Below are 14,277 nucleotides of genomic sequence, written 5' to 3' on the forward strand. Positions count from 1 at the left end.
ATGGCAATGTCACAACAAATATTTCCTAAAATGTCTTTTCCAGTATTAAATAAGCAGGTATGTTTTAAATTAATCAACAATAGTTAATCGGAATCTGAGCTCCTATAATGCTATTTCAATTTTCAGGCCCCTACACCAGACCACTATAATTATAGGTGAGAGAAACAGGAAAAAAAATTATATTATTTCATTGTAAAAACCTAATTGCAAAACCTAGTTGTGCTACATAGACATGTTTTTGTTTTGTTCCATTCTAGAAGTATGATGGAGTCCAAATGCCAATCAACTATGACTTTTCTGAGTCTCAATAGATTGACTGTATAATTGAAAGGATTCATATTAACAATTTTTCATAAAAAAACATAATCCTAAAATAAGTGCTAAGATTATGGCATCCAGTTCCATAGCTTCATGGTAAATTGATGGTGAAACAATGGAAACAGTGACAGACTTTATTTTCCTGGGCTCCAAAATCACTGCAGATGGTAACTGCGGCCACAAAAGGGACATTTGCTCCTTGGAAGAAAAACTATGACAACCTAGATAGCATATTACAAAGAAGAGACATTACTTTACCAACAAAGGTCTGTATAGTCAATAATACACTTTTTTTCCAGTAGTAATATATGGATGTGAGTTGGACCATAAAGAAAACAGAGCACCAAAGAATTGATGCTTTTGAACCATGATGTTGGAGAAGACTCTTGAGAGTCCCTCAGACAGCAAAGGGATCAAACCAGTCAATCCTAAAGGAAATTAGTACTGAATATTCATTTGAAGGACTGATACTGAAGCTGAAGCACCAATACTTTGGCCACCTGAAGCAAAGAACTGACTCACTGGAGAAGACCTCGATGCTGGGAAAGATTTAGAGCAGGGGGAGAAGGGGATGACAGAATCTGAGATGGTTGGATGGCTTCACTGACTTGATGGACATGACTTTGAGTAAGCTCCAGAAGTTAGTGATGGACAGGGAAGCCTGGTGTGCTGCAGCTCATGGGGTTGCAAAGAGTTGGATTTGACTGAGAAACTAAACTGAACTGAAACAAAGTGCTAGCTAAAATGCTGCTGATATATTTGTTGTTGTTGTTTCTGGTATTTAAACTGATTATTCTTGTTACTAATATTAACTATTTAGAACTTATTATCCATGATAAGTTATTAATTGAAAATTGTACAAATTAAAAGTTTTGCTTTACTACTCAAATTATTTAATAACGACCTGCTCCCAATTTTGTTATATCAACAGATTATATATCAGATATATGATGTAAGAATTACAATTTCTGGTACAGCTGCACAGATAATTATTTAAATATTCTTGTCCTATGTATGTTTTACTGTATGTTTTTAATGCCAACATCATATATAAGTATGAAATTCTTATCAAATACTTTCTATATGACAGTAAGCTTATACATTTTATTTTATTTACTTTTTTTAATAACCTATGAAGAAGGTGTTATTCTGTTATTAAGAATGAAGGCAGTGGAGTAAGGGCTATCAAGCTTATTCTAGTACTAAGTTGTAGGTATGGGATGATCTGGGGTAATTTTAACCAGAGTCAGTTGAATTTCTATTCAACCCAGGAACAGATTTATAATATCAAGTACTAGAAACATTTTGGTTATGTAGACTTTATCATACATTACTGAAGAGAAAAAAAATTGGGACAATTCCTCAGGAACACAAAAGCCTTAAGATTCTGCAGTGCAGTCTTAAATATCTCTCCAGAGATAAGAAGTATAAGCATTATCAAATGTTAATATAAAGGACTTTTAGCACATTGTTTTTATAACAAAGTTCAAAACAACTTAATGGCTCTCAAAAGAGGACTGGATAAATAATGACTCATATTGGCATTTTGCTAAATATTACAGACATATCTGCTTGTGGTTTTCCCTCCCCTTGCAATGTGCCTGCCCTTCCCTCTACCTGGCTGCCTTCAAAACTAAGCTCACACTAACTTAACATTGCTTTTACACAACATTCTGTTGTGGGTTAGGTTCACTACTTTGTGTTCCCACAGATTCTATACTTTCCCTCATTTTGATAGTAGGAAATTGAATTGTTAGGAAGGAAGTTACGCATGAGCAATGAGAGATGGCCTGGCTGAAGATGATGCATGTTGGTCTCTGAAACCCACCCCAGACACACCCAAGAGAACGCACAGATATGCTACAAAACAACCATAGATAATTCTCCAACTCCTGCATGCGGACCCTAGGCACACGGTGGATGCAACCTAATCACAAAGGCTTCTCCAAGTAACCTAGCATAGCAAGGAGCCCATTAAGGGTTCATAAATATTCTACATCTGATTATAACAGACTGAGCAGGCCTTCCCTGGTGGCTCAGATGGTAAAGAATCTTTCAGCAATGTGGGAGACCCAGGTTTGATCCCTGGGTTGGAAAGATCCCCTGGAGGAGAGAATGGTGACCCACTCCAGTGTTCTTGCCTGGAGAATCCCATGGACAGAGGAGCCTGTAGTACAGTTCATGGGGTCGCAAAGAGTCAGACATGACTGAGCAACTTACACGTAACAGACTGAATATGGGAAGACATAGACAACAGAGCCTGCTGTTAGATAACTAGCAATTTTATCAATCGGTCTTGAGCATATGCCCATTTGTATTCCCTATCATTGATTGGTAGTGGGTACAAGCCCTATTTTGTACAGGGCATAACCAAAAGGAGGAGACTAGAAGTATAAAAAGAGGGAAGCCAAGAGGGAAAAGAGGAGGACTCCTTTGGGGCAAGCATGCTCGCATATGCTGGAAGTGTCTGTCTAATAAAAGATCTGTCTGTTTGAGCTGAACTGAGCTATAATCTGTATATTGTTTTAAAACCTTTAGTCTGGCATTTCACATTTTGTTGCAATGAGGCAAGAACCAATAAACAGAAATTAACTGACCTGACAGAATGACCTATATGATTACTTCTCTACCAAGCGGTCTAAATCTTTTGGGTTTAACAGACAAAGAATATATGGTGTTTATATATATATATATACATATAAAACTCAGCCTTAAAAGATAATGAAATTTTGCCATCTGTAACAACTTGGATGAACCTAGAGGATATTGTGCTAAGTGAACTAAGTCAGGCAGAGAAAGACAAATACTATGTGATTTCACTTACATGTGAAATCTGAGAAACAAAATGAACAAACATAACAAAAATAGAAATAGGCTCATAGATACAGAAAACAATTTGTCAGTTGTTGCAGGGAGGAGGTTGGAGAGATGGGCAAAATGGAGGGAGGAGATCAAAAGAACGTACTTCCAGTTATAATAAGTATCATGGGTGTAATATATGGATGGCCTTTGGAATATAGGCAATAATTTACTAATAATTTATATGGGATAACTAGAATTATCCTGGTGATCATTTCCTAATGCATAAAAATGACAAGTCACTATGTTGTACAGTGAAACTAATAAAATGTAGGTCAATTTTACTTTAATAAAAAAGATTTGTCTTGGTCACGACCACATACCTGATGGCTTATAAAATGTAAGATGCTTACTTGGTTCTCAAAAACTACACACCAAATTTACTGGATATTGTCAGTAAATTTAACCCAATGGTTCAGTTAAAATGAACATAAGGTATTTTGAAGGAGAGAGGGAAAAAACATTTTTTTCATGACCTGGGAAGGTTCAGTGAAAAATCTAAGAATATATTTGGGGTGTAACTGTAAGAGGAGACAAGCTTCCTGATATTTAAAGTTAAAAGCTAAGTCTATATCCATTTCTATATCTATCTCTATCTATAAAATATTTTATTACTTGTTAATATATATGAAATATAATCTCTTTGTAATTATAATATTCTAGGGAGAGGTTTATAAATAGTATATTTGTATGTACATATAGCCCAATATGAAAATTGCACATTAATATAACTATTAACACCTGACTTACAGTCTACTCCATCCAAAATATAGCATCTGTGTGTATGTATATTATATTATTATAATTTAGCCATAAACTTTGGGCATGATTTGACTACTCTATAAAAGCAAGCAATTGCCACTAATTGCTTGCCTGATGATCTCAGTGGGAATTTAATTTGGAATTACTGATGCTGAATGCAAACGTGCTACAGGAAATATATGCTATGCTAAAAGCCACATTTTAAAATGTATTTGAGGTATGAGGCAGGAAAATATTGATAAATCCTACCTATAATAAAACAGAAACTAAATCCCTGTACATTGTATGTTATGCAAATGTCAAGACAGTAGCAAGGCAGCAGTATTCACTGGCACAGGACTGGCATGTTGATGAAATTGAGCAGTTGGTATGGGGCAGCTTTCTGAAAAAGGATGCAACTGGCTGAGGCAACACATGAAGACATTAGGCTAAAATATTTAGCCATATCTCATGATGATAATCAAATAAAAAATTTTAATTTTCAGAAAATTAGGGCTTTCACATCATGAAAGGCTTCAAATGTTGTACAGAGGAAATGACTTATGGCAGCTAAAAAATTAGAGGAAGGGAAGGGAATATTTCATGAGTAGAACTGTGGAAAGATGAGACTTGATAATTTATAGACAGATAGAACAAAAGACAGGAATGGACCAATTTTCACCTTGAAGTTGCATTCTTTGCATTTTGTGTTAATTCATGACTACATGAAATGTAAAATTCTGGAAGCATCTCTTAAGGCATTGTATGTTCCCTCAATCATATTAACATTTGAATTAAAATATTTTACAAATGATAATGAATAGAAATACTTCATCAGAAGAATACAGTTTTCATTTGAGCAGAGTTGACAAGAAAAATAAGAGAAACCTGAAGAGTGACAAATTGAAATATGTCATTCATTGGATAGGAAGGTAAAGACTTTCTTTCAATGAGAAGCAAGGGAAGTGGCAAAAATGCCCTCCTTGCTAAAGCTTTAGTCAGACTTACACAGAACCCACTTATATGATCTTTGTCCTTAGCTCTGTCTCTGATTTACCTTTAAAAGGGAGTGCTGCTAAGTCAGTTTAGTGAGACGCCTTCCACCCTTGATAGCTGATTACTTTCAATATCTGGTCAGGTTCCTTAATGTATATGTCTATAGGCTGCTTTTAGAAGAACCTTATTAGGTCAGTTTAGCAAGAATTGTATTCTCCTTGAGATTTAATCAAGTTCTTCTCAATAATTTTTGATCCATTGACTCCTGTCACTCTTCTTCATTGGCTATAAATCCCTACTTGTCCTTGTACTCAGAGTTCTGTTTAATCTTCCTCCTTCATCGCAACAGTCTTGACCTGTACTGCAAGAGTTTTGAATAAAGTTTTCCTTACAATTTCTAGCAAGTGTCAGAATAATTTATCTTTGAAAAAAAGAAAGCATACTCTCAAGAAAGGTAATGAAAAAAAAAAACTACTTTCTTTCTTCTTTTTAAGAGGCGATGACAAAGACAGATCTGAAGCAAACAGACATTGATCTGTTTTCTGTAATTTTGTACATATAAAGTGTTACAGTTATAAGTATTTTTTAAATGAATCACATGCAAAAAGTATACCCAGTCAAACATTCAGACAAGGAAAGATGGAAGATTTATACCCAACTTTGTGAATTCACCAAGTTGTCATTGCAAGAAAAGAGATGCTTGCATGCATAATATCTAAATGTGAACCAAGCTAAACTTGCAACACTTTTGTGCACAGGATCACTATAAATTCTGCAGAACGGGACAGATCTTATAGAATCTAGTATCTGGAAATGAACATAAGAATCATCTTCAAATCTTTATTCTATATATGAGAAACCTTGCTCTGGGGTACTGGGGAGCATGATGGAAGAGTCAAGACCACAATCTCTACGTGTATGCCCAGTCATGTTAGCCATGTCTGACTCTGTGTGATCCCATCGACTGCAGCCCACCAAACTCATTCTTCCACAGGATTTTCCAGGCAAGAATACTGGAGTGGGTTCAGTTCAGTTCAATTCAGTCGCTCAGTCATGTCTGACTCTTTGCAACCCATGAATCGCAGCACACCAGGTCTCCCTGTCCATCACCATCTTCCGGAGTTCACTCAGACTCACGTCAATCGAGACCGTGATGCCATCCAGCCATCTCATCCTGGGTCTTACCCTTCTCCTCCTGTCTCCAATCCCTCTCAGAATCAAAGTCTTTTACAATGAGTCAACTCTTCGCATGAGGTGGCCAAAGTACTGGAGTTTCAGCTTTAGCATCATTTCTTCCAAAGAAATGCTAGGGTTGATCTCCTTCAGAATGGACTGGATGGGTCTCCTTGCAGTCCAAGGGACTCTCAAGAGTCTTCTCCAATACTACAGTTCAAAAGCATCAATTCTTTGGCACTCAGCCTTCTTCACAGTCCAACTTTCACATCCATACATGACCACAGGAAAAACCATAGCCTTGACTAGATGGACATTAGTTGGCAAAGTAATGTCTCTGCTTTTGAATATATTATCTAGGTTGGTCATAACTTTCCTTCCAAGGAGTAAGCGTCTTTTAATTTCATGGCTGTAGTCACCATCTGCAGTGATTTTGGAGCCCCCCAAAATAAAGTCTGACACTCTTTCTACTATTTCCCCATTTATTTCCCATGAAATGATGGGACCAGATGCCATGATCTTCGTTTTCTGAATGTTGAGCTTTAAGCCAACTTTTTCACTCTCCTCTTTCACTTTCATCAAGAGGCTTTTTAGCTCCTCTTCACTTTCTGCCATAAGGGTGGTGTCATCTGCATATCTGAGGTTATTGATATTTCTCCCAGCAATCTTGATTCCAGCTTGTGTTTCTTCAGTCCAGCGTTTCTCATGATGTACTCTGCATATAAGTTAAATAAGCAGGGTGACAATATACAGCCTTGACATACTCCTTTCCCTGTTTGGAACCAGTCTGTTGTTCCATGTTCAGTTCTAACTGTTGCTTCCTGACCTGCATACAGATTTCTCAAGAGGCAGGTCAGGTGGGCTGATATTCCCATCTCTTTCAGAATTTTCCACAGTTTCTTGTGATCCACACAGTCAAAGGCTTTGGCATAGTCAATAAAGTAGAAAGAGATGTTTTTCTGGAACTCTCTTGCTTTTCCATGATCCAGCAGATGTTGGCAATTTGATCTCTGGTTCCTCTGCCTTTTCTAAAACCAGCTTGAACATCAGGAAGTTCACGGTTCACGTATTGCTGAAGCCTAGCTTGGAGAATTTTGAGCATTACTTTACTAGCATGTGAGATGAGTGCAATTGTGCAGTAGTTTGAGCATTCTTTTGCATTGCCTTTCTTTGGAATTGGAATGAAAACTACCTTTTCCAGTCCTTGGCCACTGCTGAGTTTTCCAAATTTGCTGGCATATTGAGTGTAGCACTTTCACAGCATCATCTTTCAGGATTTTAAACATCTACCAGAATTTCATCACCTCCACTAGTTTGCTTGTAGTGATGCTTTCTAAGGCCCACTTGACTTCACATGCCAAGATGTCTGGCTCTAGATTAGTGATAACATCATCATGATTATCTGGGTCATGAAGATCTGTTTTGTACAGTTCTTCTGTGTATTCTTGCCACCTCTTCTTAATATCTTCTGCTTCTGTTAGGTCCATAGCAATTCTGTCCTTTATCGAGCCCATTTTTGCATGAAATGTTCCCTTGCTATCTCTCATTTTCTTGAAGAGATCTCTAGTCTTTCCCATTCTGTTGTTTTCCTCGATTTCTTTGCATTGATCACTGAAGAAGGCTTTCTAATCTCTTCTTGCTATTCTTTGGAACTCTGCATTCAGATGCTTATATCTTTCCTTTTCTCCTTTGCTTTTTGCCTCTCTTCTTTTCACAGCTATTTGTAAGGCCTCCCCAGACATCCATTTTGCTTTTTTGCATTTCTTTTCCATGGGGATGTTCTTGATCCCTGTCTCCTGTACAATGTCACGAACCTCTGTCCATAGTTCATCAGGCACTCTATCTATGAGATCTAGGCCCTTAAATCTATTTCTCACTTCCACTGTATAATCATAAGGGATTTGATTTAGGTCATACTTGAATGGTCTAGCGGTTTTCCCTGCTTTCTTCAATTTAAGTCTGAATTTGGCAATAAGGAGTTCATGATCTGAGCCACAGTCAGCTCCTGGTCTTGTTTTTGTTGACTGTATAGAGCTTCTCCATCTTTGGCTGCAAAGAATATAATCAATCTGATTTCGGTGTTGACCATCTGGTGATGTCCATGTGTAGAGTCTTCTCTCGTGTTGTTGGAAGAGGGTGTTTGCTATGACTAGTGCATTTTCTTGGCAAAACTTTATGAGTCTTTGCCCTGCTTCAGTCCGCATTCCAAGGCCAAATTTTTCTGTTACTCCAGGCATTTCTTGACTTCCTACTTTAGCATTCCAGTCCCCTATAATGAAAAGGACATCTTTTTGGGGTGTTAGTTATAAAAGATCTTGTAGATCTTCATAAAACAGTTCAACTTCAGTTTGTTCAGCGTCACTGGTTGGGGCATAGACGTGGATAACTGTGGTATTAAATGGTTTGCCTTGGAGACGAACAGAGATCATTCTGTTGTTTGAGATTGCATCCAAGTACTGCGGTTCAGACTCTTTTTTTGACCATGATGGGTACTCCATTTCTTCTGAGGAATTCCTGCCCGCAGGCCGGCTCACGCGCCAGCGAGCCGGCTCACTAGGCGCAGGCGGCTGCGAGCCGGCTCACTAAGCGTGGCCGAGAGGAGCTACCCCACATCCGAGGTCAGGGGCAGCGGCCTAGAGTACCAGGCTGTGACGGCGCAGGAACGGCTGAGAGGAGCTACCCTGCGTCTGAGGTCAGTGGCAGTGGCCGAGAGGAGCTACCCTGCGTCTGAGGTCAGTGGCGGTGGCCGAGAGGAGCTACCCTGCATCTGAGGTCAGTGGTGGCAGCTGGGAGGAGCTACCCCACGTCTGAGGTCAGGGGCGATGGCCAGGAGGAGACACCCCGAGTCTGAGGTCAGCGTGGTGGCTTCAAGGAGCTACCCCGCGTCCTAGGCCAGTGGCGGCCGGGAAGAGACACCCCATGTCGGAGATCAGGGGCGGCCAGGAGAAGCCACAAGCCACCTTGCGCCCAAGGCCAGGGGCGGTGACCTTGAGGAGCCACACACACACGAGGCCAGGGCTGGAGGCCGGGAGGAGCAACCTGAGGAGTGGTGGCTGCACAGGCACAGGAGGGCCTAGAGGAGCTATCCCACGTTGAAGGTCAGGAACGGTGGTGGTAAGGAGATACCCCTCGTCCAAGGTAAGGAGCAGTGGCTGGAGCAGCCGTGAAGAGATACCCCATGCCAAGGTAAGAGAAACCCAAGTAAGATGGTAGGTGTTGCAAGAGGGCATCAGAGGGCAGACACACTGAAACCATACTCACAGAAAACTAGTCAATCTAATCACACTAGGACCACAGCCTTGTCTAACTCAATGAAACCAAGCCATGCCTGCGGGGCAACCCAAGACGGGCGGGTCATGGTGGAGAAGCCTGACAGAATGTGGTCCACTGGAGAAGGGAATGGCAAGCCACTTCAATATTCTTGCCTTGAGAACCCCATGAACAGTATGAAAAGGCAAAATGATAGGATACCAAAAGAGGAACTCCCCAGGTCATTAGGTGCCCAATATGCTACTGGAGATCAGTGGAGAAATATCTCCAGAAAGAATGAAGGGAAGGAACCAAAGCAAAAACACTACCCCGTTTTGCATGTGCCTGGTGATAGAAGTAAGATCTGATGCTGTAAAGAGCAATATTGCATAGGAACCTGGAATGTCAGGTCCATAATCAAGGCAAATTGGAAGTGGTCAAACCAGAGATGGAAAGGGTGAACGTTGACATTCAAGGAATCAGCGAACTAAAATGGACTGGAATGGGTGAATTTAACTCAGATGACCATTACATTTGGAGTGGGTTGCCATTTCCTTATCCGGGGGATCTTCCTGACCCAGGGATTGAACCTGGGTCTCCTACATTGTAGGCAGATGCTTTATCATCTGAGCCACCAGGGAAGCCCAGACCACAATCTTTGGGTTTTTATATTCCTTTCATGAAACAAGACTTCTATGCCAATTACTATATTATCAATGATGAATATATTATCAGAGATTAGTTTCTATTTATCATTAACAATGTTACTCAACACTGGAACTCATGTTTGAAGTGATAATACCAAGTAATAACCAAGGAAGCATTTTATTATGTCCTTTATATGTATTTAAGCAATAAAATAAATATATAATACAGATCAGAATGATTTTAGTGAAAATCATGGCACATTAGTACCTTCACTTATTTTTAGGTAATGCCAAGAATGTGAGATTATTAAAATGAGCACTTTTCCAATTTCCATGCTGATGGACATGAAGCTAACATGTAAGAAGAAATATATTCTGAGGAATGCCAGTCATTTCCCCACTATGGATTTTATGGCTAGAATGTTTTAGCAAACTACTCTTGAATAAATAGTTATTAGATTAAAAACTCAGGAAATTCATCTGAAAAATATCAACACCCTCAGATATGCAGAAATGCAAAGGAACAAAAGAGTCTTGATGAGTGTGAAAGAGGATACTGAAAAAGTTGGCTTATAACTCAACATTCAAAAACCTAAGATCATAACATCTGGTCCCATCACCTCATGGCAAACAGATGGGGAAAAATTGAAACAGTGACAGATGTTATATTCTTGGGCTCCAAAATCACTGTGAAGAGTCACTGTAGCCATGAAATCAAAAGACTCTTGCTCCCTGGAAGGAAAGCTCTGACAAACCTAGACAACTTATTAAAAAGCAGGGACATCTCTTTGCCAACAAAGGTCTATATAGTCAAAGCTATGGTTTTTCCAGTAGTCATGAATGGATGTGAGAGTTGGACTATAAAGAAAGCTGAATGCTGAACAGTTACAGCTTTTTTGAATTGTGGTGCTGGAGAAGATTCTTGAGAGTTCATTGGACAGCAAGGAGATCAAATCCATCAATCCTAAAGGGAATCAGTCCTTACTATTCATTGGAAGGACTGATGCTGAGGCTGAAGCCCCAATACTTTGACCACCTGATGCAAAGAGTCTACTTATTCAAAAAGACCCTGATACTGGAAAAGATTGAAGGCAGGAGGAGAAGGGGACAACAGAGGATGAGATGGTAGGATGGCATCACCTACGCGATAGACATGAGTTTAAGCAAACTCCAGAGACTGTGAACAACAGGAAACCTGGTGTACTGAAGTTCATGGGTTTGCAAGATTTGGACAAAACTTAGCGAGTGGAGAACAATAATAATTATATACTTCATAAAATTAATTTGGCTACTGCTTATATACAGATGTTTATTTCAAAGTTAATTTTAAGATAATGCTGTGTAGCTTTCTTGTAAGAAATGTATGAATATGCTAACTCACAGTGTGTGCATGCTATGTTGCTTCAGTCATATTCAGCTCTGTGAAACCCTACAGACTGTAATCTGCCAGTCTCCTCTGTCCATAGAACTTTATATATAGGAATACTGGAGTGGAATTCCATGCCTTCCTTCAGTGGATCTTAGCAACCTAGGTATTGAATGGAGTAGCTTATGTCTCCTACATTAGCAGGCAGATTCTTTACCACTAGTGACACATAGGAAGGCCAACTCACAGTACTTTGCTCTAACCTTGACAGGTTAGTTCTTGCATAAAAAAAAAAAAAGCCCAAAGTAAGTGGAAGTTACCAGCAGACATCTCAATAAAGAACAAATTTCATTCCCAAATGGGAATATTTACTAATACCTTAAAATACAATTGCCTTTTAAAACACTTCTTAATTTTATTTTCAAGGCTGTATATTGTCACCCTGCTTATTTAACTTCTATGCAGAGTACATCTTGAGAAACACTGGGCTGGAAGAAGCACAAGCTGGAATCACGATTGCTGGGAGAAATACCAATAATCACAGATATGCAGATGACAACACCCTTATGGCAGAAAGTGAAGAACAACTAAAAAGCCTCTTGATGAAAGTGAAAGAGGAGAGTGAAAAAGTTGGCTTAAAGCTCAATATTCAGAAAATGAAGATCATGGCATCTAGTCCCATCACTTCATGGGAAATAGAGGGGGAAACAGTGGGAACAGTGTCAGACTTTATTTTTGGGGGCTCCAAAATCACTGCAGATGGTGACTGCAGCCATGAAATTAAAAGACGCTTACTCCTTGGAAGGAAAGTTATGACCAACCTAGATAGCCTATTCAAAAGCAGAGACATTACTTTGCCAACAAAGGTCCATCTAGTCAAGGCTATGGTTTTTCCAGTAGTCATGTATGGATGTTGGAGTTAAATTGTGAAGAAAGCTGAGCAACAGAGAATTGATGCTTTTGAACTGTGGTGTTGGAGAAGACTCTTGAGTGTCCCTTGGACTGCAAGGAAATCCATTCTAAAGGAGATCAGTCGTGGGTGTTCTTTGGAAGGAATGATGCTGAAGCTGAAACTCCAATAATTTGGCCACCTCATGCAAAGAGCTGACTCATTGGAAAAGACTCTGATGCTGGGAGGGATTGGGGGCAGGAGGAGAAGGGCACGACAGAGGATGAGATGGCTGGATAGCATCACCAACTCTATAGACGTGTTTGGGTGAACTCTGGGAGCTGACGATGGACAGGGAGGCCTGGTGTGCTGCAACCCATGGAGTCGCAAAGAGTCAGACACGAATGAGCAACTGAACTGAACTGAATTTTATTTTCATTAAAAATGTATTTACCATATAATTTTTACATCAGAAAAATTCACAGGAATTTCCCAAATAGAGCTTAGTGTTCAACTCCCTAATATGATATTGATAAATTAACTCACTTGTTATCACTTTCCAAATAATTGTTGAAACATTATGATATGAAAATACATTACATTGCTTCCATCATTGCTTTTTCTAACATGTACTGGGGGTTGCCAATTTGAGTATGTGTCCTCATATTTGAACCTGATATCACAGTTTATAGATATCATGCTATATTTCATATGTATTTTTCCTGTATATATACTGCCTCTAATAAAAAATATTCTAGAATATAATGAAGACTAAGGGGATTTTGTTAATAAAAACATCATGCATAGGTTATAGCTATGTACTATACTAAACATAACTGCCCATACTAAATATAACTGCCAAAAATATCTTCCATATTCTAAAAATGTCAAATGTGAATACTGATATGTTTGCCATTCTGTTCTTTCTCAACAGTGAAATTTTAATTTTGATTCTTTCATGTGTGTGTGCTGCTAAGTCACTTCAGTCGTGTCCGACTCTGTGTGACACCATAGGCGGCAGCCCACCAGGCTCTCCCGTCCCTGGGATTCTCCAGGCAAGAAAACCGGAGTGGGTTGCCATTTCTTTCTCCAATGCATGAACGTGAAAAGTGAAAGTGAAGTCGCTCAGCCGTGTCTGACCCTCAGTGACCCCATGGACTGCAGCCTTCCAGGCTCCTCCGTCCATGGGATTTTCCAGGCAAGAGTACTGGAGTGGGGTGCCATTGCTTTCTCCGGTGAAAGGGTATGCTGCTAAGTCTCTTCAGTCGTGTCTGACTCTGTGCGACCCCATAGACGGAAACCCACCAGGCTCCCCTGTCCCTGGGATTCTCCAGGCAAGAACACTGGAGTGGGTTGCCATGTGTGTGTATATGTATATATATATATATATATATATATATATATATATATATATATATATGTTCATGTATGTGAATATATTGTTCGGTCATAAGTCATGTCCTGTTGAGATCCCATGGACTGCAGCACACCCTGTTTTCCTATTCTTTACTGTTTTCTGGAGTTTGTTCAAACTCATGTCCATTGAGTTGATGATGGCATCCAATCATCTTATTTTTTGTCACCACCTTCTCCTTCTGTCTTTCGCAGCATCAGGGTCTTTTCCAGTAAGTTGGCTCTTTGCATATATGAATATATATTTACTCTTATGTGTCTTCCTTGGTGGCTCAGAGAGTAAAGCGTCTGCCTGAAATGCAGGAGACCTGGATTCGATCCCTGGGTTGGGAAGATTGCCTGGAGAAGGAAATGGCAACCCACTCTAGTACTCTTGCCTGGAGAATCCCATGGCTAAAGGAGCATGGTAGGCTACAGTCCATGGGATGGCAGAGTCAGAGACAACGGAGCAACTTCACTCTCACTTTCACTCTCTACTGGACACGTATATACATCACTTTAGTTGGACACGACTCAGTGACTTCACTTTCATTTTTCACTTTCATACATTGGAGAAGGAAATGGCAACCCATTCTAGTGTTCTTGCCTGGAGAATCCCAGGGATGACAGAGCCTGGTGGGCTGCTG

The 14,277-nt window shown here is 39.7% G+C and overlaps 1 protein-coding gene across 2 annotated transcripts in view; it reads right to left on the minus strand.

The window, feature by feature from the left end:
* NCAM2 (neural cell adhesion molecule 2) overlaps positions 1–14,277 on the minus strand; it is a 605,915-nt gene that overhangs the window by 112,351 nt on the left and 479,287 nt on the right. The gene's annotated exons all lie outside the window — the stretch shown is intronic.

The sequence above is a fragment of the Capra hircus genome, chromosome 1, assembly GCF_001704415.2.
Source record: "Capra hircus breed San Clemente chromosome 1, ASM170441v1, whole genome shotgun sequence".
Classification (NCBI taxonomy): domain Eukaryota; kingdom Metazoa; phylum Chordata; class Mammalia; order Artiodactyla; family Bovidae; genus Capra; species Capra hircus.